Here is a 7,122-nt window from a genome sequence, read left to right as displayed (position 1 = left end):
AATAAACAGAAGAAAACTTTATGTCGGAGGAAAACTTTGATTTTATTGACATTAAATCCTTCTCGAGTCAATAAACTCAGATTATGGTTTTACACATTTAGATGAAAGTATAAAAAAAACTTGCTCCTCCGCTCAGAAACGGTAACAGACTCGCGCTTGAAGATGGAAAATGTCTGATTGTTTCTGGTTTGTAGATGACGAGTCTTCAGACGCTTTGTTTTAAAGGAATCACGCTTCATCCGCTGATTTGTCTACACCTGCACAGAAAACAGAACCAGAGAGGAGAGTCACATGTAAGTGATCTGTGTTGTGTGTGAACTCTGCCACCAGGAGGCGCTGAGTCTTAGAAATGTATTGGAGACAAGGAGGGTGAGAAGAGGAGAAGTCCTAGGGCTGTGTCTTCTCCTCTTCTTACCCTCCTGGGCTGGAAAGAGGAAGGAAAGGCAGAATAAAATGCAAAAATTCTGTTGTTTTTTTTAAAAGTGAGGGGTGCTGGAAAAAATATTTGTTTGGTTCAGATAAATAAATAAATAAATGTATAAATAAATAAATGTATAAATAAATAAATAAATAAATAAATGCAAAAGTTAAAAATACATTCTATATTTTTATTTGTTATACATTATTTATGTATTCATTTATTTCTATATTTTCATTTTAGTTTCTTACATTTCCACATGTATTAATTTTAAAATGCATTTATTTAATTCTACATTTATTCACTTTTTATGTCTTTACTTATTAATATATTTCTACATTTATTCACTTTTTATGTCTTTACTTATTTTTATATTTCTACATTTATTCACTTTTTATGTATTTACTTATTTATATATTTATACATTTATTCACTTTTTATATATTTATACATTTATTCACTTTTTACAGATTTATACATTTATTCACTTTTTATATATTTACTTAGTTATTTATTTCTACTTTTCATTCACTTAAAGTTACTTTTCAGGTCAGATTTAACATAAAACATGATTCATTTAAAGTGATTATTATGAATTAAAGCACATTAACAGACTATTCAGGAATTAAAATGATAACAGTAAAACGCTGCTTATATAAAAGTTCACTTTCGTACTTTTACTTCAGTAAGTTTTGAATGCAGGACTTTACCTTGTAGTGGAGTACTTTCACAGTATGGTGTTAGTACTTTTACTACAGTCATCTGAGTACTTCTTCCACCACTTGACAGTAAAGAGGATTTAATTTAATTAAAGAAAAGAAGTGAAAATAAGTATTCAGATTCCTAATTTTAACTACTTTATATAAATGAATCATGTTAGGAAAAAATCCAATATTTGCCCTTAAAATGTAGCAGAGTAGAAATATAAAGTTATATAACATGGAAATACCCAAGTAAAGTACAAGTACCTCAAAATTGTACTTCAGTAGAGTAGAGATCAGAGTTTATTTATCTGCAGTGGGGAAATTTAGTCGTCACAGCAGCTCACTTTTAAAAAAAAGTTTCCTCTGAGTTTGTTGTAGATATGTGGAGCATAAACACTGAATGCTGCTTCTCCAGGTTTAGTTTAAACTAAAGGGAACAGTCAGTCTCTGAGAGGTGAAATTCAACTTTATCACACTGCAACTGATCGATGAATGTATTAAAGACACCCAAATAATCAATATCAGTCAAGTGTGCTTGGTTCTTTGTAATGTTTCAACCTCTTTATTTTGCTGTCAAACAGCCATTTCCATGCTCTCTTTAAAACCACCAGACTCCATTGACAAAAACAGTAATTTTTCCTTGCAGAACACAGGAGCTGCTACCTCCTCCTGTTAGTTTGTTTAAGTTATTTTGTGATTCTGGTGAATCTGAACATACTTTTTAAAACACCAAAGTCACACAATAACACGACTTAATGAACAGACTGAGTCAGCTGAAGAGCTGTAACTCCTGTGTTCTGTGAGGTAAAATGATGTTTTTGTGAATGGAGTCTGGTGGCTGTGAAGTTCCTGTCAGAAAGAGACTTTGTCTGATAGTCCGTTTGGTTTTTGCTCTAAAGAACCAAAGAAGTGAACTCTGCTTCTGTAAAGATCAGACGATCAAAGACCACACACAGAAACAACAAAGTGAGAACAGTGATGATGGATTCAATCACACAGCAGATCAGATAGGACTTTTGTTGTCATAAAGCTCAGTCTTCTGGTGAGTACGTACAGTCAGGTTTGGTTGGAGCTGGAGGAGGAGGAGGGGGAGGAGGAGGAGGAGGAGGCGTGGCACAGGTGTAGGACACCTCCAGGTACCTGGTCTGCTCCTTACACACATATTCACCAAACACCAGCTCAGTGACCGGGACCTTACAGGACCGCTTGTTAGTACAGCTGCAGACAGACAGACAGACAGACAGACAGACAGACAGACAGACAGGCAGACAGGCAGGCAGACAGGCAGAGAGAGAGAGAGACATAGTTATTTATTTGTTTACATTGCACACGTTTTATACTATTCACCAGGCTTATTCCTAGATTTTATTCTTCGGTTTCTTACGTGTTTTTTTTCGGCCGACTACTCCTCCCAGAGTTTTGGTCGCACATACACTAAAAAGTTATCAAATTGACCAGCTCGGTCATGACAAGTGTGCTATGACTTTTTAAAGGGTTTTGGTAAATTATTCAGCAAAAACACGCCAAAAAATCACCCCAATGTTACCCTATAGAGAGGCTAGAGTGGATGACATCATCCCTAGAGTGCAGAGGGAGAGAAAAATTTGTCAAAAAATAAATTTGGAAACTGCGCTCGAGGCCGCAGATGCCACTCTACTGAAATAATTTATACATAGAAATGTAGGAAAGTTTTATCTTCTCCCTCACATTGGTCTGCTAAAGCTGTCAGAGTATAGTATATAGAGTATAGTTTGGAGGTAGGATGCACAGATGATCCACCAACACGCACCCACAGCCTCATAGACCGCCATGGTAAAAAGGAGGGAACATTTCTGGAGGAAAGCAGAGGAACCAGTTTCTTCTGATCGCTCTAAAAAAACAATTTCTTCATCTTTCTTCACAAAACGTATATGTAGACGTTCAGGAAGAACTCAGGATGCTTTGCTCAGTTTACACTAACTGATCAGTTTTACACACTACCTGACGAGTTTCACACGACTTTCAGACAGACAGACAGACAGACAGACAGACACACACACACACACACACACACACACACACGCACACACACACACACACACACACACACACGCACACAACCAACACACCAACACTTGCTTTATTTTCTTACATGACTTCCTCCTCTTTTCCATTTTAAAAACAGTTCAAATCATTATCTAATATGGTGTATGTATGGGAGTCACGGGCCAGAGTCAAGCACACTCAAAATTTCTTTAGACATTTTCTAGTTTAATTCATGTTGTCACTAATTTATATGTTTCAATCAGATACTTTTTCTAAATATTATCTAGTCTTTGCATTTCCTGGAGCTGTTTTTCACCTGAGTGAGAGCACAGACGTTCAGGATGCATGTTGTATTTGTATCATGTTAATGAATCGTTCTCTCAGATTGTGAGAACAGAGGTGGTAGACTTTTTCTTTCTGCTGTGGAGCTCTGCTGCCCTCTAGTGGACAGAGTGGACTCTACATAACAGGTTGTGTTTCATGCAGAGATGAGGAGAGATTTCCTTACAGATCCTCCACCACCATCTCCGCCCAGGGGAAGGAGCAGTAGTTGTCTGGTCCGTCGTCAGGGAAGGGTTTCCCCTCGCCACACCTCGTCCCCACGCCAACCTTGTACAGGATGTGATCCAGCTTTATCTTCGCACCCACATCTGCAAGAGGAAGAGGAGGAGTCACAATATTAAGACCACGGTTTATTCTGAAAGAAGGAAAACATCGTCTTCAAAATCAACTGATCAACTCCTCCAAACCCTCACTGATTAACAAAGAGGCAGAGACAGACAGTGTTTGTTGTGTTCTCACCACAGGACAGCTCTGCTGTTTCATTATGGCAGGCGTAGATCACCTCTCCCTCTGTGAACACACACACACACACACACACACACACACACACACACACAGGGCAGAGAGTTAAACCACGTGAGGAGCTCAGATGAGTTTATGAATCACTCTGACAGTTATTATAATATCTGTTTGAGTCTTGCTTTTAACAGAGTTTTAACTTTTTATTTGCAGTATTTTAATCTTTTAGTGTATTTATTAATTTGGTATAATAACAATAATTTGAATAAAACATATAATTATTATTTTTTTCCATTTGTAGTTGTTTTTGGTTTATTATTATTATTATTATTATTATTATTATTATTATTAATAATAATAATAATAATAATAATAATAAAAAATGCATTAATGTTATTATTATTATTTTTTTCTATCTGTTTTACTGTTAACTGCATTTTACTGTTTAAGTGCAGTTTTTAATTTTATAATAAAACAACATTTTTATCTGTTACATTATTTACTTCATCACACACTCATCCTCACTGCTTCTCTCCAAAAATCTCCAGTGAAAAAGATCAGAAACATTCTATTATTTGGATTTTTGAGTTATGAATCTGTGTAGAAAAACATTTACACCTTCAATACATTCTTAATATACCTATGATGCATTATAATCAGCGTATAGTGATGTGAAATTATATCTATAAGATTGCACAAATGTTGATAATGCTTTCAAACAATGATGGTAACATTAAAATTTTTTTTGAAATGATTCATAAGGCAAATATCAGAAGAGAATATTTAATAACTGCTGATCACCCACTGTCTATAATGTACTAATAACATACTTACAATGCATTAAAGGATATCTACCTAATGATAAAATCACATTATAATGCATCATAAAAAGATTATAATACAACATTACACTGATATTTGAAAAAAAAAGCATTTAAGTGGCCTTAAATGAGTTATGAATATTATTAAGAGGCATTTTGTATATTAGTTATTTATTATTATTTATTATTATTAGTGCTTTTAACTGTACAAAAACATTAATTTATGAATAAGTATATAAAAAGTTTAGACATAACCTACAACAAACTTGAAGAACATTTTTTAAGGAATAATAACAGGAATAATAACGGGAGGATAAACTATAAACTTACCAGCAGCGCGAGTGAAGTACCAAGCAGCAGCCAGCACTGCAAAAAATAAATAAATAAAAATAAAAAACTTTTTAATTGGTTCAACACTTAACGTTCACAAACAGGAATCACTAAGAATCAGTTTATCATGGATAAACATTCTGGTGTTTGTGACATTTTTATGGCTGAATAAGTTCTGAAAAAAAGCAACAACATTTTTGCAAAACATTTCTGAACAACATTTCTGAAATAAAGACATATTTATTTAAGAAACATAATGATATGAGGATTTCTGCTTTCCAATTAGGGAGCATTAAACAACAGAGTATTTAATCAGGAGGATTTAAAGTTGTTGTGAAGATCTGAATGTGACCTCCACAAGTAAAAATCACCTTCATCTCCTCAATATTTATTATATATATTTATAATATTTGTATTTATTATATGATTAGACTTTGACCTAACGGTGAAACTTCAATAAAATTGTTTTATTTAACATTTGTTTCTCAGCACTGACAGCTGTGGCATTCCTACATTATCAAGTCCTGATTGGTAAAGATCAGCAGAAACAGTTATTATTCACATTTTAAAAAAATTCTTCTTTTAAAAAGTGTCAGATAGCTGCTGGCTCACATTCAAATGTTCTCCTTCACCAGTTCTGCTTTGATTGTCATTGCTGAAACTAAAAAGCTAATTTTGCTGAATGTTTAGATGTAGAAGTGAAATTGTTGCACCCCTGCAACATGCATGTAGAAACTGCAAAACAATGGCAGGAAAAATGCTGAACATAGAAATAAAGTCAGCAAAAGAAACAAAAATGTAGTTGAAAATTTAGACTCTTCTGAGACACTTGAATCATTTAATAAGTCTATGAGGTAATAAGTGATTGCTTAGAAGAAATATTTATTTTCTGTACTTTCTCTAGATTTGCTGTGACTTGAAATTTGTCCAAATGTATTATATTTTCCCATAAAATTACCGTTCATGCGTTGCATCGTGGGACAAATGTGCCCAGAGAACTTGTATTTTACTATAAATAAACTATTTTGCCAGCAGAAAACACAGATAAAACACCTTAAACTTTGCACTGAAGAAAAACATTTCCACGACAAAGTATACATTATAAATGCCATGACTAGAATCAAACAGAAACAGGATCATGCATCGCAGCATGTTTGACTAAAGCAGAGAGACTCACAGCCGAAGGCGACCAGCCTCAGTGGGACCATGTTGGCGTCTGTCAGCCTCCTCTCTGTCCTCCACCTGCAGACAGTCTGATGGTGAAAGGACGTCCAGGTATTTATGCGTGCGTCCTGACAGCAGACATGCAGACGCCTGTCCCGGCGCTGCAGGCATGCAGGGCCTCCTGACCCAGATGTGATGAACATGTAAAACCCTGCGGAGCTGCAGGAGAGAGATCCATAAAATCCACAGGTTTCAGGACCTTTAACACTTTACATCCCAGCTGCACCTCATTCTCCTCCGTGTTTCTCATTAGGAAGCTCAAAGCTTAAAAGAAACACATCTGGATCTGTTATTCAGGGGTGGAAACTGTGCCAGCTAACAGGCTCAAATTTACTAAATGTGCATGTTTTGAAGACCCTACAGCTGTGTTTATACTGCAGGACACGTACAAGGTGTGTACCGGGATCTTTAATCTTTGTGACAGCTTAAAAAAAACAACTCATGGATATTTCTACCGTGCAAAACACTCAACTATTCCTAAAATCCTGGCTGACTTTTAACGATCTGAAGCTCCCACAGAGGCCTGGTTTTAGTGATTCCAACATCTTTACATTTTTCAGAAATGTAAAAAGATCCTGTGATGCGGTGACTGAGGCCTGTATGCTAAAGAGGATTGCTTATTCCTGCAGCAAAAGTCCACTGACTGTTGATGAGCTTCTTAAAAAATAGTTCTGTGACAATGCTGTGCTTAAGGAATGGTTTAGTTTAGGCACAGAAACACTTGGTATGGTTGGAGAGGGGTTCATCGGACCAATAGCATGAAACTAGATGTAAAACAACCACGCCATCAGAGTTTTGT

This window comes from Centropristis striata, chromosome 7, assembly GCF_030273125.1.
Source record: "Centropristis striata isolate RG_2023a ecotype Rhode Island chromosome 7, C.striata_1.0, whole genome shotgun sequence".
Taxonomy (NCBI): Eukaryota; Metazoa; Chordata; class Actinopteri; order Perciformes; family Serranidae; genus Centropristis; species Centropristis striata.
The sequence above is the reverse complement of the archived record's forward strand: the minus strand, read 5'-3'. Positions refer to the sequence as shown.